The 27,377-nt window shown below is 46.0% G+C and overlaps 1 protein-coding gene across 11 annotated transcripts in view; it reads right to left on the bottom strand.

Annotated features, from left to right (window-relative positions):
- TPK1 (thiamin pyrophosphokinase 1) overlaps window positions 1–27,377 on the bottom strand; it is a 322,900-nt gene that overhangs the window by 19,896 nt on the left and 275,627 nt on the right. The gene's annotated exons all lie outside the window — the stretch shown is intronic.

The raw sequence follows: 27,377 nt of genomic DNA, 5'->3' as shown, positions 1-27,377 counted from the left end.
CCTGGGCAAGGTTACAGGGAGGGGGAGCTCACTGCCTGGCACAGGGGAGGGAGAGCTGGGCCCTTCTTCCTCCTCAGCCTCCTGAGGCTCACCAAGGGCAGCCACACATTCCCTGAGTGGGGGCCTGGATGCAAACCCCATTAACCAGCAGGAAAACCATCTGATCAAGCATATCTGCAGGCCTCTGACAGCCTGCCCTGGGCTCCTTCTCCTTCCAGACCTCATCTCTCCATCCCTGACCTGCTGAGATTCCTCCAAGGTGAGCGCCATCCTCTCCTGAACTCAGGAACTCAAGTGTCTACGGGAAGGCTGTTATAACTCCCCTGGAAAAGCGGATGCATTTATCTTTACCCTTCTCAGAAGTCACTTGCCCTTGGGTTGGGCCCAGGAGTCATTAGAAGACGTGGCTGTTCAATAATGAGTCCTTCCGCAGTTCCCTTGTCCAAAAAACAATGAGACCAGCAAATGCTGCTGCTAGAGAAATCAAAACTAATTATGCTGTTCAGCTAATGTCTCCCAAGATTAGCACTTTCAAATGCTCAATCTTTTCTAAAATAAGCAAAAAAGCGTATTATTTTTCTTTGTTAGATGAATTCTCTAATACTTGGTGTCATCAGGCTCTGCACAGGTCCCATGGTGCCATTAAAGAGCCAATTACAACTGCTTTAAGAGAAAAGAAAATGCTTACTGGGTTTAAGAAATAAAAAGATGGTCCAAACTCCTGAAATTGACCTAATTATAGATGGTCCCTGACTTACTACTGCGTTTCATTCCAAAGACTCCTTCATAAGTCAGTTCTAACATAAGGCAAATACCTCTGTGGTTTTTTTTAGTTTTCATTATTATTGCCTTTTATTAATAGTCTTTATAGATCAGATCTTTAAACATCTGCAAGTGAACATCTGAGAATGATAACATCAGCCAATTATACACACAACACTGTAGTGTTACTGAAAAAACAAAAAACCGACGACCGTTAGTATGATTCATTGCAATGTGAACGTGCTGTAAGTCGGGGACCACCTGAACATTCCCTATCAGCGGTAAAGCAAGTGACCTGGCAAAGGTGGCCTGAGACCTCGGGAGCAAGTCTGGGCCGGATTTCCACATGTGCCCCGTGAGGGAGTGTGAACAGACTGTCATGGGCTGCTCTGGGTGGGTTTTCTCTGCTCTGCAGCCCTGATTCTTGGGCCCTGCTTACAAATGTCCCATGTGTGCAGAACAGAACTGCTTCTGAGGGTCTTTAAGATTCTGACCTTTCAGAAGCAGATCACCAGGCCTGTCTCCCCAGGTGCCTCTGGGTGGGTTCCAACCATAAACCTTTCGGCTAGTTGTCAAGCAACCCAGGGACGCCTGCTTACAGCCAAATACATAAGGCAAAATGACCAAGCCCCAAACCCAGACTCTCACCCCACCCTGTGGCTGGCTGTGGAACATCGGGCAAGCCATTTTGAGCAGCTGGGCCTTAGTGTTGTCCCTGGGGTGAGGGGCTGAGCTCTCGGCTCCTAATATTCTAGGACTTTCGCTAAAGTCCCTCAGGTGATCTCAGATCCATCTGCAAAATTCCAACCAAACCTATCCCCCGTTATGTCTAATGGAGCTCCTGTGAAGATGAAGCTGCTCCTGTCTGGGAAGGGCTTTGCTGCTGCAGCAAGGTGTTGGTAATCTATTGGATAATCATTTCCTCTGCACCCAGGACGCTCTGAAGTGGCATTCGCTTCCATCCGTCAAATGTCAACAGAGATTATTATAAGCACATCAGACAAACGGAAGCGGCAAATGGGGGAAGAGATGAGAGTATGTGTGGTGGCGTGGTATAATTACCTGGTGTCCACCTGAGACCTGCAGGTGACGGCTGACACAACGGAAGCTAAAGGGACATGCCCCATGCCGTTTTAGGATTTACCAGTCTAAGCAGGTAGCCCCAAACAACAGGCAAATGAATAACATGCAAGCGTCATGCTCAAGCAAAGCCATACATGTATTGGGAGAAATCCGGAACAATGAGGAACGTTACAGAAAATTAAAGAAGAGCAGAAGCCATACCCCTTTCCTTAGACCTTGAAAAAGACAGAAGAGATAAAATGAAAAAAGTGGGGTTGAAAAAAGTTGATGGCACCCACAAAAAACTGTTTTGAAGGACACAGCGCTTGGCTGCTGACTCAAAGGTCAGTGGTTTGAACCCACCTAGTGACTCCACAGGAGAAAGACCTGGTGACCTGCTCCTGTAAAGAGGACAGCCCAGGAAACCCTGTGAGGCGGTTCTACCCTGTCCTACAGGGTCACTGTCAGTTGAAATTGACTCAGTGGCAATAGGCGTTTGGTTTTAATCATTTTAATGTGTAAGATTTGATTAGACCAGCCTATTAACCAGTCTATAAAACCAGGTGATATTCTCAATTGGTGAAGGTACCTATTAATCTCATCATTAACCAGATGTGTTACGGCAGCTGGTTACATAGGTGTTATGGATTGAATTGTGTCCCCCCAAAATGTGTGTCAACTTGACTAGGCCATGATTCCCAGTATTGTGTGGTTGTCCTCCATTTTGTGATCTGATGTGCCTTTCCTATGTGTTGTAAATCCTACTTCTGGGGTGTTAATGAGGCAGGATTAGAGGCAGTTATGTTGATGGCATAGGATGCAATCTGCAGGACTAGGTTGTATCTTGAGTCAATCTCTTTTGAGATATAAAAGGGAAAAGCAAGCAGAGAGGAGAGGGATCTCATACCACCAAGGAAGAAGCACTGGGAGCAGAGCATGTCCTTTGGACCTGGGGTCTCTGTGCTGCTAAGCTCCTAGACCCAGGGGAAAATTGATGATGAGGACCTTCCCCCAGAGCCTACGGAGACAGAAAGCCTTCCCTGGGAGCTGGCACTCTGAAGTTGGACTTCTAGCCTTCTAGACTGTGAAAGAATGAATTTCTGTTCCTGAAAGCCATCCACTTGTGGTATTTCATGTGATAACTAAGACAACAGGTGTCACCCAGGTACACAGGTGTTTATAATTATATCAGGAGACTTGCATTCAGCCCCTGTACTAACAGGCGGCCTCCCTGATACCTCTCAGCCAGAAACACTGAGGCTTTTGAAAATGAAATGCTAGTGGCCACTGTGGCTTTTGCTGCCTTGCTGGAAAATCCTTACAAAATAGAAATAGTAGCTGGATGTTTACCATTTGTCCCTTTTTACAAGAGTTTCATTTCCTGAGAGTCCGAGCACTGTCTTTGAGGGAAAAATATTTTAATTTAAATGTATTAAAGTGGACAGATATGTTTTGTGATTTCTGAGGTCATAAAGCAGTGGCCCAGGCCGTCTGTAAATCCATAAACGTATATGGCCGCTCCTCGTATTTCATCATGACCTATTTTTGTTTTAATTTCCCGTGCTGATATACAAGGATAATATTTCATATGAGGAATAGCTGGCACCTCACTACATGAATATTCTAATAAGTCTGAAAATATTAGCCATCCTTAAAAAACAAGCCACTTTAGTTCACAATTAATGTATTTTTCCTCCCCCTCCAGTTATAACAATCAATCCGCTTTTCCATATGCATGCGTATACCCTTGCCTGAACTTACTTCTTGTTTCCTGATAACTTTCCTTGCATTAACTATTTGCATATTGTACTATCCCAGCCTTAAATGCATATCCTCCTCACCGTGGAGCGGTGGCCTCTGTGACGCCATCCCTCTCCTCACCGCGGAGCGGTGGCCTCTGTGACGCCATCCCTCTCCTCACCGCGGAGCGGTGGCCTCTGTGACGCCATCCCTCTCCTCACCGCGGAGCGGTGGCCTCTGTGACGCCATCCCTCTCGTCACCGCGGAGCGGTGGCCTCAGTGACGCCATCCCTCTCCTCACCGCGGAGCGGTGGCCTCTGTGACGCCATCCCTCTCCTCACCGCGGAGCGGTGGCCTCTGTGACGCCATCCCTCTCGTCACCGCGGAGCGGTGGCCTCTGTGACGCCATCCCTCTCCTCACCGCGGAGCGGTGGCCTCTGTGACGCCATCCCTCTCCTCACCGCGGAGCGGTGGCCTCTGTGACGCCATCCCTCTCCTCACCGCGGAGCGGTGGCCTCTGTGACGCCATCCCTCTCCTCACCGCGGAGCGGTGGCCTCTGTGACGCCATCCCTCTCCTCACCGCGGAGCGGTGGCCTCTGTGACGCCATCCCTCTCCTCACCGCGGAGCGGTGGCCTCTCTGACGCCATCCCTCTCCTCACCGCGGAGCGGTGGCCTCTCTGACGCCATCCCTCTCCTCACCGCGGAGCGGTGGCCTCTCTGACGCCATCCCTCTCCTCACCGCGGAGCGGTGGCCTCTCTGACGCCATCCCTCTCCTCACCGCGGAGCGGTGGCCTCTCTGACGCCATCCCTCTCCTCACCGCGGAGCGGTGGCCTCTCTGACGCCATCCCTCTCCTCACCGCGGAGCGGTGGCCTCTCTGACGCCATCCCTCTCCTCACCGCGGAGCGGTGGCCTCTCTGACGCCATCCCTCTCCTCACCGCGGAGCGGTGGCCTCTCTGACGCCATCCCTCTCCTCACCGCGGAGCGGTGGCCTCTCTGACGCCATCCCTCTCCTCACCGCGGAGCGGTGGCCTCCGTGACGCCATCCCTCTCCTCACCGCGGAGCGGTGGCCTCCGTGACGCCATCCCTCTCCTCACCGCGGAGCGGTGGCCTCCGTGACGCCATCCCTCTCCTCACCGCGGAGCGGTGGCCTCCGTGACGCCATCCCTCTCCTCACCGCGGAGCGGTGGCCTCCGTGACGCCATCCCTCTCCTCACCGTGGAGCGGTGGCCTCCGTGACGCCATCCCTCTCCTCACCGCGGAGCGGTGGACTCAGTGACGCCATCCCTCTCCTCACCGTGGAGCGGTGGCCTCTGTAACACTATCTTCTATGTTTACTGCTCAGTGTCTTCCTCCCAATTAGATATAAGCTCCATGTGTGCAGGGCTGTAGCTTGGTTCAACTTTTATCATAGTGTTTCTACACTGGAAGGGCTGAGTGAAACCAGCTGCCGTAGAGTTGACTCTTACTCGTGGCGGCCCCATGAGTGTCAGCACTGTGCTCCGTATGGTTTTCAGTGACTGATTTTTCAGCAGCAGATTGCCAGGCCTTTCTTCAAAGATGCCTCTGGGTGGACTTGCACCTTCAGCCTTTCCTTTAGCAGCTGAGCACATCAATCGTTTACACCACCTGGGTATCCTACCTGCATCAAGTTTCTCTAATTTACCCAGTTAGGAGTGCTTGGCCCTTTACCCCATTCCCAAACCAAGTGACCTTTGGGAACCAATGCAATAGAGCTTATTGGCCCAAAAATGCACAGCTAAGGAATCTAGTGAGCGTTCTACTAGACACAGTCAGGCCGTGGGACTTGGTCGGCTCTGCAAAACTGGTTTTGGATTAGCCGATCAAAGTTAAATGATTTGAGCTGCATGCGGAAATGTTTAATTGCTTGAAAATGTGTTTGTGTTACTTCAGTGTTCCTAAGGCTTAGTCACAGAAGAGAAGAAAGCCATTCCTGTAGACTTCCCAATGTCCTAGACCTCAGGCCAGGAGCCAAACTGACTCCAGGGGCTCCTTCCCCCGAGCTCCAAGGCAGCTTCAAAGGATGTAGACAGGAGGCACTTAGCTGAAGCACTTTTCTTATTTAGAGAAAACACCAATTCCATTTTCAAACCCCATCCACAGAGGTGTCTGCTCTCGCTGACCGTGGAGTCCCTAGTTAAGTGTGGTACAGACAGTTGAAGCACTCAGCTGCTAACCAAAAGGTTGGAGGTTCCAGTCCACCTAGAGGTGCCTCAGAAGAAAGGCTGGGTGTTCCACTTCTGAAAACCCTGTGGAGCAGGGTTCTACTCTGACACACATGCCCTAGTATTTAAAACTCTGGATCAAAGAGGGACAGGTTTTATTTATGGATGTGTGTGTGTATATATACATATACATGTATGTGTTGTATCCACAAATGGAGACTGATTATTAACAATAGTTGGTTCTCTATGGGTCTTATAATGTGTAATGAAAGAAAGGTGGTGTGTTTTAGGATCAGTTACTGTGGCATAATTAGTAAGTGATTGTATATGTCTGTAAAATCACAGTAAAAAGGTACCTCCGCTCACGTGTGAATCATACTGAACCTTATTAGATACCTCCCAGGCTCAGTAATGTAAGCTCACCACCCTCAAATGAGGGTGGAACGCACGGCTAAATTAACACACTGGGACACTCTGCAGGCAGAGACAGTAAATTTTAACAGCACAACTGACTGCATGTAGTTCAACCTGCAAACACGCTGCTTGTAAAAATCTGCAGAAGACACACCCTGGTATGGGATGTGTTATAGCTTCTCACACGCGAAGACAGAAGGATCTACTTTCTCTACTTTGATTTAGCCACAAGCCCGGTGAAGCAAGGGCTCAGAAGCAGTTGAGGGACCATGGTGGGTAGCAGGGAACACAAAGGTAACAGACTCACCTCAGCCTGGATTCCCCCAGCACAGCCCATTTATGGTATCAGGGGTCTACGAGATGGTGGTAATTAGAATGGGAAAGGAAAAACGGCACCCCAAGGCCCGTCTCTTTTTTTAAGACTACAGTAAATTTCTTTTGGGCCCATTTAGTTGCAGTTTTAGGATGCTGGAAATCTCTTTTCTACCCCCTTGGCAATGGTTTTGCATTTTGTAAAAATGATGAAAAAGGCCACGCTACTGTTATCTGCACAGACCTTTTTTTGTATGCTTTACTGTGTTCAAGAGTAATTCTCGGGTAGCTTGGGGAGAGGTATAGTTTAAAAAATCACACAGTTTTTCAGTTGCGTATTTATATTACGATTAATTAAATTGCAGTTGCTTCAATCTCTTTTTAATTAGAAACTTTACTGTGAGAATTCAGACATTAAATGTGATCTCTGTATGTTTATCAAAAAAGGCCCCGGGGTTAAAAAAGGAAAGCTGCACTGGGATAAGCAGGCATTAGTTGCGGACGTTGACAGGGGCCGCCCCGAGCCCTGTGCACTGTGGTGGTGGGCTGGCTGGCTCTGTGGTCGTAGTCCCTATGGCCGGGCTCCTAGTTGGGCTTAAGGGTCTAGCGTGCGCCTAAGTTTAGGGACGTCGTGTTACTGGCAGAGAACTTTACTTTTGCTAATAAGCAAGGCTGTTTTACCGTTTTACAGTTATGCCTAGGGCTGCTCTGGATTCCTGCTGTTGGCTGCCGTCCTGTCAGCCCCTGGCTCACGGTGGCCCTCCGTGCACAACAGGATCGGACCGTTGTGATTCACAGAGTTTTCACTGGCAGATTTTCAGAAGGAGGTCACCAGGCCTTTCTTCCCAGCCTGCCTTCATTGGGAAGGTCTGCTGAAACCTTTTCAGCGTCCTAGCAACACACAAGCTTCCACTGACAGGCGGGTGGTGGCTGTGAATAAGGTGCACTGGGTGGGAATGGAATCTGGGTCTCCCGCGTGGAAGAGAATTCTACCACCGAGCTAGCACTGCCCTCCTGTGTTTTGAATTAGAAGATAATCTGCCAACTGGGGAAGTCCATTGAAAACACAGCACTTCTAAAGGCACCTCGCAGATTTGTACACTGAACACAAGTATTTTACTATTAGGAGGGAGCCCTGGTAGCGCAGTGGTTAAGTGCTCCACTGCTAACTGAAAGGCTGGCAATTTGAACCCGCCAGCAGCTCCATGGAAGGAAGATGTGGCCGTCTGCTTCTGTAAAGATTTACGGCCTTGTAAACCCTGTGGGGCAGTTCTACCCTGTCCTATAGTGTCACTATGAGTCTGAATCGACTTGCCAGCAGTGGGTTTATTTGGGTTTATTACGATTAGGATTATTACTTCCTCAGGTGACTGACCGCTCAGTCATGTAAACCAGACAGAGACCAGGTGTGCTTTGCCCTCTCTCACACCTGTGTACTTAGCAGTCTCTAGCACATACTGGGGGAACAATAAACATTTGCTGAATGATGAAATGAATGAGTAAAACGACTGACACACCTTTGGTACCTATGAAAAAACATAGGGCCTGACATCAGGGGTTTGCTCTGCAAGCAGCCCCCAGCTCCTGGCACCCCGGGACGTCCCGAGTCTATCCTCTGGTAATTTTCCCAGGGAAACAGAACACACCCGCAGTCTTTGGTGCTCACTTTCCCTATGTTCCCTGGTCAAAGGTCTTCTGACTGACTTGAAAGAGACTCCTTTCCCAGAGTCCTGCATTTTGTTTACTCGTTATTGTGACTGGAGCGCTCCGACACAGGATTTCCAGACACAGGTGTGTCAGGAAACACCTAGGGAGAGGAGACACTGGCCTCTAGGTCTAGACCCCCACTCCACCCTCTCCCTCTCTCCCATGTGCTGTGGAGCACTGGCAGCTTCAGACTATCTCTGTTTGACTGTCAAGGTTCCAGACACACAGAGGGAACCTTGCTATAGGCCCTGGGGGGAACAGACATTTTGCATTCAGTTGCTGACTGAAAGGTTGGTGGTTCAAATCCACTCAGTCGCAGCAGGGAAGGAAGGCCTGGCGATCTGCTTCCATGAGATCGCAGCCACTGAAGACCCTGTGGCCACAGTTCTACTCTAACACACACGGGCACCGTGAGTCAGAAGCAACTCAACGGCAACGGGTTTTTTTGGTTATTTCCCCAGGAATCCCTGGGTGGAGCAAACGGTTAACATGGTCAGCTGCCAACTGAAAGGCTGGAGGTTCGAGTCTACCCAGAGACACCTCAGAAGAAAGGCCTGGCGACCTGCTTCTGAAAAACCAGCCACCGAAGGCTTCGTGGGGAGCAGCTCTGCCCTGACACGCGTGGGGTCGCTACGAGCCGGAGCTGACTCTACAGCAGGGGGCTCAAGGTACTATTTCTGAAAACCCGTTTAATCAGCTTTTCACTTCAGAACAACATTAACGTCGGGTCAGGCCCCTCCCTCACTGACAGCAGGGTGCTGCCTCTACGAGCTGTAAAAAGCACGCTGTGTATGGCTCGCTGGTTTCACTGCTGCTGGAAAAAACATCCATCAACTGTTCTCGTCCGGCGGTCGGAGAGGAGAAATCCACCATGTGAAGAGAGGCAGCGGGAAGGTCGACTGCGGAATCGATCAACAGCGATACAACGTGACGCACCCCGGTTTATCTCATCAGCTAAACTGTCCCGCAGGCATCTTAGAGGACAGAGAATTTCCGGAACAGTAGCAACAGTCCCCAAACTGTGCACACCCTGACAAACCATGAATCCTGCCATTTATCTTGGCTTTCTGGTTATTCAAGCTTAGGTTCTCTGTAAACGATCTCACGCCAAAACAGCGAGTATGAATAGGCAGACCTACTATGGTTTCAGAGGAAAATTTGGGTTGATGTTTGACGTTATTTGAGTTTTGTGAAAAGAAATGTGTAGCATGCCTGACAGAAAGTCTAGTTCTTAGATCAAAGAAATGAGAGGGCACGGAGTTGGAGGTCCAGTACCAGCTGAGTGAGGGGACACGGGGTTGGAGGTCCAGTCCCAGGTGAGTGAGGGGACACAGGGTTGGAGGTCCAGTCCCAGGTGAGTGAGGGGACACGGGGTTGAAGGTCCAGTACCAGCTGAGTGAGGGGACACAGGGTTGGAGGTCCAGTCCCAGCTGAGTGAGGGGACACAGGGTTGGAGGTCCAGTCCCAGCTGAGTGAGGGGACACAGGGTTGGAGGTCCAGTCCCAGGTGAGTGAGGGGACACAGGGTTGGAGGTCCAGTCCCAGCTGAGTGAGGGGACACGGGGTTGGAGGTCCAGTACCAGCTGAGTGAGGGGACACGGGGTTGAAGGTCCAGTCCCAGGTGAGTGAGGGGACACGGGGTTGGAGGTCCAGTACCAGCTGAGTGAGGGGACACGGGGTTGGAGGTCCAGTACCAGCTGAGTGAGGGGACACGGGGTTGAAGGTCCAGTCCCAGCTGAGTGAGGGGACACGGGGTTGGAGGTCCAGTCCCAGGTGAGTGAGGGGACACGGGGTTGGAGGTCCAGTCCCAGGTGAGTGAGGGGACACGGGGTTGAAGGTCCAGTCCCAGCTGAGTGAGGGGACACAGGGTTGGAGGTCCAGTCCCAGGTGAGTGAGGGGACACGGGGTTGGAGGTCCAGTCCCAGCTGAGTGAGGGGACACAGGGTTGGAGGTCCAGTCCCAGGTGAGTGAGGGGACACGGGGTTGAAGGTCCAGTCCCAGCTGAGTGAGGGGACACAGGGTTGGAGGTCCAGTCCCAGCTGAGTGAGGGGACACAGGGTTGGAGGTCCAGTCCCAGGTGAGTGAGGGGACACGGGGTTGAAGGTCCAGTACCAGCTGAGTGAGGGGACACGGGGTTGGAGGTCCAGTCCCAGGTGAGTGAGGGGACACAGGGTTGGAGGTCCAGTCCCAGCTGAGTGAGGGGACACGGGGTTGAAGGTCCAGTCCCAGGTGAGTGAGGGGACACGGGGTTGGAGGTCCAGTCCCAGCTGAGTGAGGGGACACAGGGTTGGAGGTCCAGTCCCAGCTGAGTGAGGGGACACGGGGTTGGAGGTCCAGTCCCAGGTGAGTGAGGGGACACGGGGTTGAAGGTTCAGTCCCAGGTGAGTGAGGGGACACGGGGTTGAAGGTCCAGTCCCAGGTGAGTGAGGGGACATGGGGTTGGAGGTCCAGTCCCAGCTGAGTGAGGGGACACGGGGTTGGAGGTCCAGTCCCAGCTGAGTGAGGGGACATGGGGTTGGAGGTCCAGTCCCAGCTGAGTGAGGGGACACAGGGTTGGAGGTCCAGGCCCAGGTAATCGAGGGGACAGAAGGTTAGAGGTCCAGTCCCAGGAGGCCAGGAGAGTGTGGACCAGTCACTCATCCTGTCTGGGCCCAGCTCTAAGTGGGTAAAGTAAGAATTTGGTACCAGGTGATTTCTTTGGTCTCTGTATGCTAATCTATTCACCTGAGAGCTGGTGGTCCGCTCACTGCTGACCCCCAGCCTGGATTCACCTCATGCAGGGTTTGAAATGATGTAGGCAGTGTTTCAGTACTCCCCTGACTGTACAGCTTAAACTTCCGTTTACGCTCCTTAACTGTTGTTTCTGTAAGTTCCTTCATCTCCATCCCAGTATCGACTGTTCCCTGGGTCTCTTCTCTCATCTCTCAGGTTCTGTATTGTTTTAACTAAAGGAATGGTAGATTGTAAATAGATGGTCACTTTGGAAATATAAAAGAATCCAGAGAAAGCACTTAACTTCAACTAGACCCTCTTTTGAGGCAGTATTTCTTTGTTTTCCTGGTCAGCTGCTATTATTATTTTTGAATTTTTGGTAGCTACTATTTCAAAACTTCCACATACCTAATACCTCCCTACTCTGGGCATATGACTGTACCCCAGCTTCTCAGGGAAAGCAGAAGCCTGAGCAGACCCCCTCAGCATCTTGTCAACATCCACTCCATTCCACAATAAATTCCCTTCTATCCTTCCTCCAGCCCCCCTAGAACTCTTAAAAACAAGAAGAGGAAGATAGGGCGAAGTCTGGGATATCAATTTAAAAAAAAAAACTTGTTACAAACATTATACTTAATGGAATGATAAAATCGTTCCCTCCAAAATCAGGACTATGACAAAATTGCTGGTCATCACCATTTCTAGTCAATGTTGTACTAGAAGCCTTGAGAGCGTAAGACACAGGAAAAGTGGCAAACGTATAAAGATGGAAAGGAAAGAAAATACCTCATCATTTGGAGCTGACCTGATTGCCTGATAGAAAACCCAAGTGATTCTGTACACTTCTAGAACAAGGAAGAGCGTGCACGAGAGTACAAGATCAACATCTAAGACGCAGCAGCAACATTTAAACATTGTATTTTATATCTAAGCAATACAACACTAGAAGAAAAAAATTAGGAAAAATATGTATAACAACCTAGGAATAAATCTCATAGAACAGTGTGCAAGATCTAGAATTTTAAAATTTAAAAATGAAACCTTTTCAAAAAATGCTAAAGATGACATAAAAATAATAGAGAAATATACTGTGTTTATGGACAGAAAAAAATCAATATCAAAGATATTGATTCTCAAACTGATTCTACAGATTTAAAGTACTCCTAATCAAAATACTAGCAGGGCTTATCTTTGGGGAAAGTTTGCCAACATGATCCTAAAATTTATACAGAAAAGTAAAAGACTAAGGTGCCCCTCACAAAGAAGAACGAAGTGAGAGTACTTGGAATACCGGATTAAAATTGACTCTAAAGCTATAATAATTAAGACAGTGTCCCTGGGAGGTACAAATGGTTAACAGAGCTGCTAACAGAAAGGTCGAAGGCTTGATCCATCCAGGGGTGTCTTGGAAGAAAGTCCGGATAAACCAATTCAGAAAAATCGTCAATGAAAACCCTACAGAGCATAGCTCTGCTCTAAAACATGAGGGGTTGACTGGTTTTTTGTTTTTTGTGCCAGTCCAGGGAGAGACAATAGAGCAGTGGAACAGAGAGAAAGCCAAGGAATACGTACAACATATGCAGGAACTTTGCAACACTGATGACATTACACATCAGATTTTTCAATTCTTGTTGAGTGCTGTAGGGTCCATTCCGGCTCAGAGTGACCCCACGTGTTGCAGAGTAGAGCTGCCCCACAGGATCTCCTTGGTTGTAGTCTTTAGGGAAGCAGATTACCAGGTCTTTGTCCCACAGAGCTGCTGGGTAGGTTTGAACCACCAACCTTTTGGTTAGCAACTAACTGATTAACTGTTGTACCACCAGCAAAATTGGTCATCCATATGGGAAAAGGAGCCTTGATGGTACAATGGTTAAGGAGCGTGGCTGTTAACTGAAATGTCTGCAGTTCAAACCCACCAGCCACTCTGAGGGAGAAAGATACGGCAATCTGCTTCCGTAAAGATTACAGCCTTGGAAACTCTATGGGGCAGTTCTACTTTGTCCTGCAGGGTCGCTACAAGTCAGAATCGACTCAAGAGCAACATTTTTTTTTTTTTTTAAATGGGAAAAAGTAAAGGAATTAGTTTACTATCTCACATATATGTAAAGATAAATTTCTAGGTTGACTAAGGATTTAAATGTGAAAAGCAACGTTTTAAAACATCTATCTTTATGACAGATCCTGTTATGGGTTGAATTGTGTCCCCCAAAAATGTACGTCAATATGTCTAGGCCGTGATTCCCAGTATTGTGTGATTGTCCACCATTTTGTTATCTGATGTGACTTTCCTATGTGTTGTAAATCCTACCTTTTAATGAAGCAAGATTAGAGGCAGTTATCTTAATGAGGTAGGACCCAATCTACAAGATTAGGTTGTATCTTGAGTCAATCTCTTTTGAGATATAAAAGAAAAGTGAGTGGAGAGATGGGAGGACCTCATACCAACAAGAAAGTAGAGCCTGGAGTAGGGCATGTCCTTTGGACCTGGGGTCCCTGCACTGAGAAACTCCTAGACCAGGGGAAGATTGATGACAAGGACCTTCCTCCAGAGCCAACAGAGAGAAACCTTCCCCTGGAGCTGACGCCCTGAATTTGGACTTGTGGCCTACTAGACTGTGAGAGGATAAATCTGTTTGTTAAAGCCATCCACTTGTGGTAATTCTGTTATAGCAGCTCTAGATAACTATAAGATAGGTCCCTAGGTGATGCAAGTGGTTTGTGCTTGACTGCTAACCTAAAGGTTGGTGGTTTGAATCCACCCAGTGGTACTGTGGAAGATAGGCCTGGCTATCTGCTTTTGTAGAGGTAATAGCCAAGAAATTCCTATGGCGTATAGTTATACTCTGTAGCACATGGGGTTGCAATCAACTCAATGGCAACTAACATCTTTATGACTAGGAGTAGAAAGGAATTTCTAAATATAAAGGATGAAACCATAAATGCCATATTTTTAACACAAATAACACCTGCCGTCTGTTTGTTATGAGTTGGAATCGACTCTATGGCACTGGGTTTGGTTTGGTTTTGGTTTTCTGTTTGCCAACCGTATGCCCTCTCCCAGTGAGATCTTTTTGTAAGCATGCTCAGCTAATTTTTTTGGAACAACATGTAAAACAAATTGGCATAGAGCCACTTATGAAAATACCTCATGAGGGGAGACGGTGAGGTTGGCAAACAAAAGTAGAAGGTGTGCATTATTTGGGTAAAATAACGTGCAATTGATCGATTTAACCATAAAAAGGTTAAGAAATCTGTTCATTAAAAGTATCGAAAAGAAAAGATAAAGGATATTTTCAGACCACATAAGCAACAAAGGATCAGTGTAAACCACGTATAAAGAACTGGTAAAATTCAGTAGGAACGAGACGCAGCATGTTACCGTTAGGGTAAAATGGGAGAAGAGGATACAGGGCCTCCCTGTACTTTTTGTTTTGTTTTCCAGCAACTTTCTGTGAATCTATCATTATTTCAAAGTGTAGAAGTTCTTTTAAAAAGTCAATAGATATGAATGTTTCACAGAAATAGTCTTAATTTAAATAACTTTTTTTATAATTTCTGACCACAGAGCACAAAGCAGTAGGAACCAGAGTGAACGACAAGGAAACAGCATGATTCGTGTTCATCCTGCTCTTTGAAAAATGCCCCGGTCCAACAGCTGGACTTACATATTATGTATTCAGAAAATGAAACGTAAAGGCCCTCACAAATCATGAACTGATTTAAATGTCTTCAAACTTTGCTAGAAAAACTGAACAACCAGTTTATTTTCCCATTTTGGCTTTCTGCTAGGCATGTGAAATAATGGGGAAATGCTGCTCAAGTCACTGTTTATGCAGGGTTAACGTGAGTAAACCTGGCTCAGTGTCTCCCGTGTGGCCTTTCTAAGGAAAAGGCAAGAAGCAAATCTCTGAACAAAAGTTTGAAACACTTTTGAAAACAGGACACAGACTTTATAGCAGACGTTTAGGGCAGAGCTGAAAATGTTAACTTCCTTAGACTGACTGCACTATTACCATCTTTCTGGTTTCTGGGGTCTACAGTGGTGGTCCCTACTACATGCTTCAAGTGGGTTGGCCAGCACACGTAACAACCAAGAGTAGCCTTTTTGTTAACTGCTGTCAGTTCAGCTCCGACTTACAGCGGCCTCACGTGTAATGGAACAAGTTGCTGCCCAGTCCTGCACCCTCTTCATGACCCTTGGCATGTCTGAGTCCATTGCTGTGGCTACTGTGTCAATCCATCTCATTTTCACTGACCCTCTACTTCACCAACCATGACGTCCTCTTCTAGAGCTTGGTTTTCCCTGATGGAGTGTCTGTAGTAAGGAGCTGAAGTCTTGTCATGCTCACTTCTAAGGAGCGTTCTGGTTGTACTTCTTCTAAGACTGATTTTTTCATTCTTCTGGCAGTCCACAGTATATACAAAGTTTTTTGCCAACACCACAGTTTGAACACACCAATTCTTCTTCTGTCTTCCTTTTTCATTGCTTATGAGGCAAATGAAAAGACCATGGCTTGGGTCAGATACACCTTATTCATCAAAGTGACTGAAGGACAGCCTTAGGAGTCTGAATGCTTCTGAGAACTCCTTCTCCCTCTTACATGGCAAGAAACCTTGTAGTGCAGTTATTAAGGACATGGATTTTGCAGTCAGGTGGGACCAAGTCTGAATTTTGTTTTTACCATTTACTAGCTGTGTGATCTTGCTCAACTGCCTTAATAACAGTGCTAGGTAGGAACATTTCTGCCACCTAAAACAATGCTTGACACAAGTGAGACACTCAGTAAATACTGACTGACTGTAAGTCACAGCACTCACACCCAAATAATTGTTTTTGGTGGGCAAGGGGGCCTTTGGAGCATTCTTCTGGCACCTGAAAGCTTCCATGGCTCTACCTGGCACAGGGACTTTTTTTTCTTCCTGCCAGCATTCATTCAGGAGCCCTAGTGACACAGTGGTTAAGAGCTCAGCTGCTAATCAAAAGGTTGGCTGATTAAATCCACCAGCCACTCCTTGGAGACCCTATGGGGCAGTTCTGCTCTGTCTATAGGGTCACTAGGAGTTGGAATAGACTCAACTGCAATGGGTTTTTTTTTTTTTTTAAAGATTCATTCACTAATTTCTAAAAAGGCAAAATTATAAGTGGTATTACTTAGTAGTCACATATTTCTAAAGGCAAAATTGTAAACAATGTTATTTAGTAATGGCATATTTCTAAAAAGGCAAAATTATAAGTGATGTTATTTGGTAATTAACACTTTTCCAAAAACATCCTTTATCAGAAAAGGATTCTCCTTTCTCTCCTTAAGGCAAATATTAGTTTCTAGGTGAGAGCTGAGGGGGAGAGCTGTTCAGGCTTCTTTCCTATTATGTTCGTGGATAAATATTGAAATACATGAGCTTTAACTGTGAAAATCTGCTACTCTAGGAAAATGAGGTGTAATTACATAGTGGAACAAAACAAAAAGGGAAATAGGAGCACAGATTTGCTGATTTACTATCTCGCCTTCCCTCCCACTGGAATCAATTTATGGTGGGTAGAGAGGATGAAGACAGCTGGAGAAACAATACTTTGTTGACACAAATTATAAAGAAAGGAACTCCCTTCAAATTTGAGGAACTGAGCCAAGGGAGAAAATTACAGTGAGGTACTGTATTTATTCTGCACGGTAACAGTGCTGATGTAATTGTCTGAGTTTTCAAAAGTTCCTACTAAAATAGGAGCATTAAGAGCTGCCTTTATGCCTAAATATTGTTAAATGCTTAGGAAAAGTCCCCAAAGGCAGCTGCCCGTTTTGCCTAGAAGTCCCGTAAAGAACTGCTGAGCAGCTGGGAGATGCCTTTCCTTACTGTGAGAGCAAGGAAGGACTCATGCTGTTACAGATACTGGATACTTGAATGATGGTATGCTCAAGAAAATTATGCTTGAATCCAGGAAAAAAAAAAAAGGCTACGGGAAGCAAACTGTTCATTACTTAAAACAAAAAGAATGTGTTTCTGGCTAGAAATGGAATACTGGCAAGGTATTTGGTAGAAAATATGAAAACTAGATAAAATCTTAAAATCAAATTTGGGGGTGTGGGCTTAACTTTATCCAAAGAACTTCATTTTTGTCCTTGGTTCCTAAGTTCCAGGTTATGCTAACGAGGTGACTCAGGCGGGAAAGATCCTCTCGATATCAGCTGACCTCAGGGGAGTGGGTTGATTCAGTCAATGAAGCTACATAACGAAGCTCCAACAAAGGTTTTGGACGTGGAGGCTCCAGGGGCTTCCTGGTTGGTGACAGACATCAATGCAAAGGAGGGAGGGATAGTGCGTCCCTTTCTGGGACATGGAGGTTCCACGTTAAGAGCCCTCCCAGTCCTTGCCTTATATGCCTATTCATCTAGCCTTTTCCTATAATAAAACTGTAATTGTAGGTACAATGCTTTCCGGAATTCTGCGAGTTGTTCTAGTGAATTACCGAACCTGAGGAAGTGGTGGGAGACGGCAGGTCAGAAGTGAGGGACTAGGGGCCCTGAGCTTATGGCTGTTATCCTGAGGGGGTAGAATTTGTAGCCAGCAGGTGAGAAGTGAGGGGGGCCATGGGGACTCCCACACTTATGGCTGGTGTCTGAAGAACTGTGCCCTTTAACCTGTGAGGAGAGCCCTCGCTTCAGGTGGTTGGGTCAGAGTGCTGTATGTGCAGCTGGTGTCAGAACAGAATGGAACTGATTTGACTGATCCTTACAGTTTTCTGTGAGAAGTACAATTAGATTTTCCCAGAAGAGGCTGGGGGAGGAGAAACCACCCAGAGAGACGTTGGGGGAGGAGAAACCACCCAGATGGATGTGCCATCTTTCTGGGAGCCATACTGAGATGATGAGGATATTGGGATATTCCCCTGGGAGCTAGTTGAGAAGACTTTCTCAGGATTAGGACCTGTATACCAATGCACAAACAGCATGTTAAAAAAGCAAAAAGCAAACAAGGGTTTTTATCGTGACAGGCTACATATTACTACTTTATAACCGTAACTCTGAGGATGGAAAATATTTTCCACTGGAAAGTAGACATGGAAATGCTTCGTTTAATCAAGAGAACCTTTAAAAGGTGACAGAAGAGAAAAGCTAGAGATCTGGAAGATGGGAGACACACATAAAACCAGTGGGGCTGAATCCAATAACAAGTAGGAGATTTCAAAGCCGTTTAGAGCAAAGAAAAGCCTGTGGATTCCTGCCTGGAAAATTGAATGTAGCGTCAGGTTCCTGACTCTTACTTGGCTTTTCATCCGCCATCAAGGAAAAGTGTCTTGGGTGTTGTGTATGGGAAACTGAGCTCAAGACACGGGAGGGACTGGAGTTCTGTTGGCTGGATGCGGATCACTGAAAGAACTTCCGGCGATTACTCTTCAGCAGTGGTTTGCTTTTCAGAGACAACAGTTTTATTGTCAAGAATAAAATGGTGAAATGGGGGCTAAATGATTATACAGACAGATGGATTTAGGGAAGTTGAATCATCTTTCCCAAAGAGTATCCATCGGTGGCTCTTTACAAAGGCCTAAAACTGAGTGTCGTATGATCCTGTCCTTGGGGTTGCCCTGTTCAGCTTGTATCACCGTGTTGGAATGAAACCAGCAGGGTTAATCAGATTTGTGGAGGAAGGAGGTAAACTGGTAGAGGATCACATTTCACAAAAATCCTTCACAAAGATCCTGAAGGGTTAAAGTTTCAAGCCAAAAGCAATAAGAGGATTGTATACTGTAAAAGGATGAATTTTCTGGCATGTGGATTATCTTAATAAAGCTGCCATATAAAACAAAACAAAGGAGAAAAAAGCAATGGGAAAAAAGTTTAACTTGAAAAAAGGTAAACCCTCATAAAACCAAAAAACCAAACCCATTGCATCGAGTCAATCCTGACTCATAGCGACCCCATAGGACAGAGCAGAACTGCCCCATAGGGCTTCCAAGGAGCGCCTGGTGGATTTGAACTGCTGACCTTTTGGTTAGCAGCTGTAGCAATTAACCACTGTGCCACCAGGGCTTCCGTAAAGCCTCATATTTGGGATAAGAAACACTGGATGGGGAACACATGGTTAAGTTTGCAGCTGCTAGCCAGAAGGCTGGCATTCGAACCCACCAGCTGCTCTTCAGGAGAAAGATGTGGTGACCTGCTTCTGTAAAGATGACAGCCTAGGAAACCCTATGGGGCAGTTCTACTCTGTGCTGTAGGGTCGCTGTGAGTCGGAATCGACTTGATGGCACAACAGCTACTTGGTTTGAGTAGAATATGAGCCTCGGTATTGGCCAGCAGCATGGTCTATTGGAGTCTTAGATTCCTTGAGGGGCTCACTCACCCCTGGGTCCCCAACACCTAACACAATGCCAGACACAGAGTCGATGCCTAATAAACATTCATTAAATAAATATGCTGCTTAAAACAAGACAAGAAGACCAACAAAAAACCCGAACACCTAACACCACCTAAACCTACAAGAGCTTAAGCAATACTAATTTCTTTGGAAATTCAGGAATTTAACGTATATATAGAAAAAAAGAATGGAATAAACAACAGAATGCTAAAAGTGCTTTTCTTTAGGTGCGAGGATAATGGGAGAATTGTGATGTTATTTATATTTTTGTCTATTTTTCTTGTGTTCTGTCATTGTACTGGGTCTGCTGAGTTGACCCCAACTCATGGTGCCCCCATGAGTACCCGAGTAGAACTGTGCTCATAGGGTGTGCAGTGGCTGATTTCTCAGTACTAGATTGCCAGGCCTTTCTTCCAAGGCACCTCTGGGTGGCCTTGAACCTCTAACCTTTTGGCTAGCAGCCAAGTGTATTAACTGCACCACCCAGGGACTTCTCTGCCATTGCAGGATAGGAAACACAATTTCTCTGTTCTCCCATAGAGAAGTTGTTCGAACGATACCCAATATAGTGAAACACTGAGCTGCTTGAAAAAAAATTTGTATCATTTCTATTTTTTCAGGTACATGTCTTTTCTCTCGGTCTAAGCTGTAGGACCCTTGATTGCAGAGAAAAAAGTGTTCGATGCTAATGACAATGACAAGTTCAACCACCCTCTCTTGAAAACTGAAGTAGGGAAAACGGGACAACTTTATTCCCAGGCCCGACTCTTAGCGACACTGCAGGACAGACTAGCCTGCCCCGTCCCTAATTTGATATACTATCTCTAAGAAAAGATGCTTGACTCGAAATAAAAAACAAGAAAAGAGTGAACACCGTGACTCAGTTTGGGTTGTATGCTCATTCTGTAGGTCTCCTCTTTTCTAGTTCTTGGTGGTGGCGAGGAAAAGCACTTTCCCTGAGTGCTCACGTTTCTCTCAGTGCCTCTGACGGGTCATTTAGCTGATGTTAGCCAGGGCCCGTGGGGAGACCATCACCCTGACTGAAGTTCTGCCTCACAGCAGGGTTTCATCTCTGATTCTAGCAGTTAACAGGAATCACTGAGCAATAAACAGATGAAAAACAAAGGCCACCCATTTAGCAAGGCACCTGCCACAAGAAAGTGGAAAAATCTACTAAGGTCTTATGTCTGGACAGACAGCCTTCGAAGGAGTTGGCTGTTTATCTTCCATAGTTGCTGCAGCTTCTGGGCCACAGAATGCCCATTGTTTTTAGCTGCCCTCGAGTCAGCCCCAAACTCATGTGACCTCATGCATAACAGAACAAAATACTGCCTGGTCCTGCGCCATCCCCATCACTGGCTGCAGATTGGAACACTGTGAGCCACTGGGTTTACACTGGCTGATTTTTTGGAATTAGATCGCCAGGCCTTTCTTCCTAGTCTTAGTCTGGAAGTGTTGCTAAAAACTGTTCAGCATGATAACAACATGCAGGCTTCTACTGACAAATGGGTGGTGGCTGAGCTCGAGGGGCACTGGCTGGAAATCGAAACCCAGTCTCCCACATGGGAGGTGAGAATCCTACCCCCGAGCCACCAGTGTCTTCAGAGGCTGCCTGGACAAAACATATTCCCTGGGCCCCAGGAATTAGTAATAGAGCTTGTATTTCTACCACAGCCATGAAAAAGACCCAGAAGTTAGCAATCACCATCTCTAACCTTGGAGGACCTCCCTGTGTAGGTTGTAAGCTTGTCTAGGAGGACATGGGAAATAACCATAAAATAAGGTAAACCCACAGCCAGCCAACCAATCCTAGGTCATCTTCTGAAACAGTTTCATTCCTCTGATTTGCGTCATTTTTTAAGACCCGGCTCTTCTCAGCCCTAGGCAAGGGTTTGGCCAGGGGACTGCCTTTGGCCGATGGCATTTGGGTGGAAAGAACCGTCAGGTAGGTCAGAGCCAGCCCAGCTAGCAGGCTGAGTGTTCACTGCCTCAGAGAACATGCCAGTATAAGGCCCACAGATCCTGCAGGAGGGAAGGACAGCCTCGCGCAGCTGCTGAGGAAACAAGCCCGGCTCTGGATTAGCCAAATGATAGCAGATCTGCAGCTGTGTGTTATTGAACCACCGAGCTTTGAGGGCCTGTGAAACACAGCATTGTTGTGGCAATAGCTGACTGATGGTGCAAAACAGGGATTCCAGTCCCAGCTTGCAGGCTGTAAGTGAACGCAGATCCTATCTAGGCTGTTTTCTGCTTACAGGCACGCCCACAGGTGGAACTCCACCTGTGCTTTTAGGTACCCCCTCCATTGCCTTTGGAGTCCTGGTGGTATAGTGGTTATGTGCTCCTCTGCTAACCAAAAGGTCGGCGGTTCAAACCCACAGCCGCTCTGTGGTAGAAAGACATGGCAGTCCGCTTCTGTAAAGATTACAGCCTTGGTGGCTACTACTGATGACTGCCTGGACAGGGAACATAACAGAATCCCTGACGGAGCAGAACAGTGGGGTGCAGACCTCAAATCCTCATAAAAAGACCAGACTTAATGGTCTGACTGAAACCAGAAGGACCTCGGAGGTCATGGTCCCCTGCCCTCCGTTAGCCCAAGACTGGAACCATTCCTGCAGCCAACTCTTCAGACAGGGATTGGACTGGAATATGGGATGGAAAATGTTACTGATGAGGAGTGAGCTTCTTGGCTCAAAGAGACACACGAGACTATGTGGGCAGCTCCTGTCTGGAGGTGAGATCAGAAGGCAGAGGGGGACAGGAACAGGCTGAATGGACACAGGGAACACAGAGTGGAGAGAAGTGTGGTGTCTCGTTAGGGGGAAAGCATCTAGGAGTACACAGCAAGGTGTGTATAGGTTTTTGGCTGAGAAACTGACGATTTGTAAACTTTCACTTAAAGCGCGCTCGCGCACGCACACACACACACACACACACACAGATTACAGCCTTGGAAACCCTATGGGGCAGTTCTGCTCTGTCCTATAGGCTTGGTCTGTGTCAGAATTGACAGCAACGGATGCGCAGAGGGTCCACTGCGTGCTCAGCAACATGCAGTTCTTGGTTTAATCACCTTGGCTTCCCGCTGTCGTTCATACTTCTTGTTGGTATATACCCATTCTCCTATGCTTTGGAATCAACGTTTCCATTTTTCTTACATTTTGTTTTCTTTTCTTGGAAAACTAAACTCTTTCAAATTATGTTCTCATTTCTTTCCACTGTAGAATCCTCAGACTTTTGCTGGGGGGGTGGGGGGGATGAAACACTAATAATAATCTATTATTGTCACTCTTGCCTTTCTTTAAGCCAACCCAAACTAGGTTGTGACAATTTAAGGAATACCTTCAGAAATTTGCTGTGCTTTGTATTTTTTTTTTTTAATGCAAGTTTATACATCCGGACACACGGACAGGAAACGCAGAGTTAGGGAGACATCCGTGAAGTGCTTTGGACGCTCCGACGACTGCAATTCATCAACATAAATTACCGCGATGGCTGCAGCGCCGTGGTCACGGGGAGTCGGGGCACTTCTGAAACTGCCTGCTGCCTTCTTTAATAATCTTCTAGGCCTCACAGACTTGCTATCCCAGAACAGAAGACACCTCAGTGCACACAGAAATGGAAGAATTTGTATTTTATGTACATCTCTGGAAGGTTCCACAGGCCACTCTATTTATTAATCTTTAGATCAGAGCCATTCCCCCTGCCTAGATGTGGCAGTAGATTACTTAGGCGAGAGAATGTGGCCGGGTGGCCAGCACAGGACTCTCAGCCGTAAACATGGCAGCCTGTCTGCTGGCTCACTTTCCTTTTAATCAAAGGGAAGCCCTTCTAACAGGATGCTCAGGCAGCCTCTCAGTGGCTCACACCCCAGCATTAGTGGAGGAGGCTCCTTTCATCACCAGTATCACGGGACACTTTGATTTGCGTGCATTTAATGTGTTCCTAAAGGCAGTAGCATTTGGTAAACGGTATGGCAAAGTGTTTTTGGACTTTGTAAGCTCCAGTTTTTTCTCATTTTTTTTTAAGTATCAATTTTGCTTTTAGAGATACTTGAGATAGGCTACCACGGAAATGCAAATTATTGTACATATTCACAAACTCTATTTTGAGATATTGTTGAATTTTAGTGAATATTCTAATAAAATGGATGATTGAAAACTGGTCCTAAAACCATTTAGCCACTCCAAAGCCCAGGCTCTCTCTACTGTACCACCCTGCCCTTAAAGGAAGTACTGTCCACATACCCTGTTTTTAGAAAGCCAGTTTTAAGGTTGTTATTCGTTTTACTTGGATCCACAATCAACGCCCACCGAAGCAGCAGTAAAGAAATCAAAAGATGAATTGCACTGGGCAAATTGCCTGCAAAAGACCTCTTTAAAGTGTTGAAAAGCAAAGACATCACCTTAGGACTAAGGTGCTCCTGACCCAACCCATGGTGTTTTCAGTTGCCTTACATGCTTTTTTTTTATATGCATGCGAAATCTGAAGCAAAGAATAAGGAAGACGGAAGAAGAATTGATGCCTTTGAATTGTGATGTTGGTGAAGAATATTGAATATATCATGGACTGCCAAAAAAACGCACAAATCTGTCTTGGAGGAAGCACAACCAGAATGCTCCGTAGAAGCAAGGATGGCGAGGCTGCGTCTCACATACTTTGGACTTGTCAGGAGGGATCAGTCCCTGGAGAAGGACCTCATGCGTGGTAAAGCAGAGGGTCAGTGAAAAAGAAGTTAGTAATGAGGCTATCTAAATTATGGATAACCAAGAAACAAGAAGAATTTAAAATATTAAATAGTATCCTATTCCAGTACAAATAAATTTATAAATGAATAGAACGACACAAACAGTGAAAGAAAAAATATAGATATAAATTGAAATTTATGAAAATGCAAAACTTTAGTGCATGAAAGGACACTATCAAGAAAGTGCAAAGACAACTCACAGAATGGGAGAAAGTATCTGTAGATCACATACATGATAAGGGCCTAGTATCTAGAATAAATAATTCTTGCAACTCGACAAATTACATGATATTAAAGATGGGCAAAGAATTTCAATAGAGATTTCTCCAAAGACATGCAAATGGCCAGTAAGCAAGTAAAAAGATGCTCAACATCATTAGTCACTAGGGGGTTGCAAATCAAAACCACAAACAGATACCACTTCACACCCAGTAGGATAGCAATAAAATAAGAAAAACCTGGAAAATAAGTGCTGGTGAAGATGTGAAGACAATGGAACCCTCATCCATTGCTGGTGGGAAAGTAAAATGGTGCAGCCATTGTGGAAAACAGTTTGTGGCAGTTTCCCAAAAAACAAAACCCCAAAACTTAAATATGGAATGACCGTATAACCAAGTAATTCCACTCCTAGGTAATATGCCCAAGAGAAATCAAAACGTGCGTTCACACAAAAACTTGTATGCAAATGTTTGTAGCAACATTATTCGTGATAGCCAAAAAGTAGAAACAATCCAAATGTCCACCAACAGATGGACAAACAGAATGTGTTCTATCCACACAGTGGACTACTACTCAGCCACAGAAAATTACATTCTCACACACGCTATGAAACGGATGAACCTTGAAAGCACCGTGCTGAGTGAAAAAGCCAGACACAAAAGCACATGTGTGATTCCACTTATATGAAATTTCAGGAAGAGGTAAATCCGCAGTGACAGAAAGTAGATTAGCGGGTGCCAGGGGGCTGGGGGGAGGGTGGCATCGACTGCTAATAGGTGCTGCGTTTTAAGTAAACCATTCAACTGTTGTTGCCTGTCGTTGAGTCGATTCCGACTCATAGCAAATCTGTAGGACAGGGCAGAGCTGCCCCATAGGGTTTCCTAGGCTGTAATCTTTAGGTTGTGAGGATAAGGCAGGACTGGGCAGTGTTTCATTCTGTTATATACGGGGTTGCTGTGAGTAGGAACTGACTTGATGGCACCTAACAACAATTTTACAGGAGCAGATTGGCACATCCTTCTCCTTGGGAATGGTTGGTGGGTTCAAACCACCAACCTTTTGGTTAGCAGCTGAGCGCTTAACCACTGCACCACCAGTCCTTAAATTCAATGAAAGAAAAGGTTTGTCATGTTTGCTTCACAGATAATTCCATTAGCAGTAATTTCAATTCTCCAATACATTATGATAAAAACTACTATTAAATTATTTTAATTTTATCTTTATTAAAAGGAATGTAGAGGGATGAAGGCCTTCAGATTCTCTGTCAAAAGATTAAAAAGATCAAACAATACACTGATAAGCGTGTAACATTTTATTACACCTGCTAGTAGATCTGACAGCTCTGAAGAGAAAAATCTGATTAATATATTTATCACATTTTATGCGTCTTTCTTCTAATCAAAAGAGGATTCATGTTTCTCTTTCACAGAGAGACATTTAACTTCCTCATCTGGTCATTCTCAGTCATCTTTAAAACTTAACAGCTGCTTTTTCCTTTTAACCACAGAAAAATCAAGTATACGTAGTAGAATACAGAGGAAGCTAAAGCCAGCTGAGTACTAAGCTACGTGCCTTCTCTTCTCTCCCCGGGGATACAGAGATCAAACGCTAAGCTGGATAAGCGTGTGCAAATATTTGAAATGCAGGCAAGGACGTACAGGCAACGAACAAAACCTAATTTTCTTCACTGCCCCCACGTCAGCATTGTTTTGAGCACATGTATATAAAAGTGTCAGAGATATCAAGGGAAGCCGTTTTTACTGGGAATAAAATAATGACCCTCGATGTTCTGATTAATATTTTCTCTGCTGTCCATCTATATTTTCTTCATTCCTTGAGAACTGGTAGTCTTTTTTAAAAAATTGTGTGTTATTCACATAAATTAAATGAGCAACATTACTCACCCTGCCTCATAAGGAGACTTCTTGTCCCTCAGGACACATGGCAGCCTTAATTGTATTTACTGGAAGGTTCTTTGCTATTCAACATTTACTTGTGTTTATCACATGATCTTATACGTGTTGTCATCAGGTGCTGTCGAGTCGGCTCCAACCTGTAGTGACCTTTATTATGTATAACAAACAGAACAAAATGCTGCCTGGCCCTGCGCCATCTTCGTGATCATTGCTATGCTCAAGCTGATTGTTGTAGCTACTATATCAGTCCATCTCCTGAGGTTCCCCTTGCCTTTGCCAACCCTCCACTTTACCAAACACAATGTCCTTCTCTAGCGATTGGTCTTTCCTGATGACGTGTCCAAAGTAAGAAAGCTGAAATCTCACCATCCTTGTTTCTAAGGAACATTCTGGTTGTGCTTTGTGTGGGACTGATTTGTTGTTCTTCTGATAGTCCACAATACATTTAATATTCTTTGCCAACACCACAATTCAAATGCATCAGTTCTTCTGTCTTCCTGTTTCAAGGTCCAGCTTTTGCATGTATATGAGGTCTTATATACAGTATGTGCTAAAAAAAATCACAACTAGTTTCAGCTGACTTGGTCTTCTTGCTAGATTCTATGTGCCTAGGAGGCAGGATGGACAGAGTGGCTGTAACAATGTGCTCAAACATAGCAAGGATTGTGAGGATGGAACAGGACTGGGCAGCCTTTTGGTCTGTTGTACATGGGGTCTCTATGAGTCAGAACTAACATTATGACACTTAACAATAACAACAAGGAGGAGGCAGGGGTTATGTGGTATAGTCTAGATTTTTAGAATGTCATACAACCCTTAGTTAGGCCTTGGGTTCACTGGAGGTGCCCATCAGCCAAGCCAACACGGAGTCTTTTCTCCATTCTCATTAAGAGAAGATGTGAAACACACCAGGAGCCCATCTGCATTTACACACACACACACACACACACACACACTATGTATTTCAAGTGGGGCAGGCACTTTAATGAAGTAGACACACTTGCACATGGGGAAAACTTCTTTTGAATGCTGTATAATCAACAGTTTTTGCACACTGGCCCTAGAACAGTTTCAGAAAAGATAAACCATTAAACAGAATTCTAACTCTCTTTGAAACAAAAAGCACTTGGGGATACTGAGCCTCCGATGGGGCTTTCTCCACTTTCCTGCATCTCCACTGTAGATCAGAATTAGAGCCATTCACAAAGTACATCTTGTGCAAATCATATTTCTAGTGATGTT

This window comes from Loxodonta africana, chromosome 8 (genome assembly GCF_030014295.1).
Source record: "Loxodonta africana isolate mLoxAfr1 chromosome 8, mLoxAfr1.hap2, whole genome shotgun sequence".
In the NCBI taxonomy this organism is placed as follows: Eukaryota; Metazoa; Chordata; class Mammalia; order Proboscidea; family Elephantidae; genus Loxodonta; species Loxodonta africana.
This window is presented reverse-complemented; position numbering and strand designations above follow the sequence as displayed.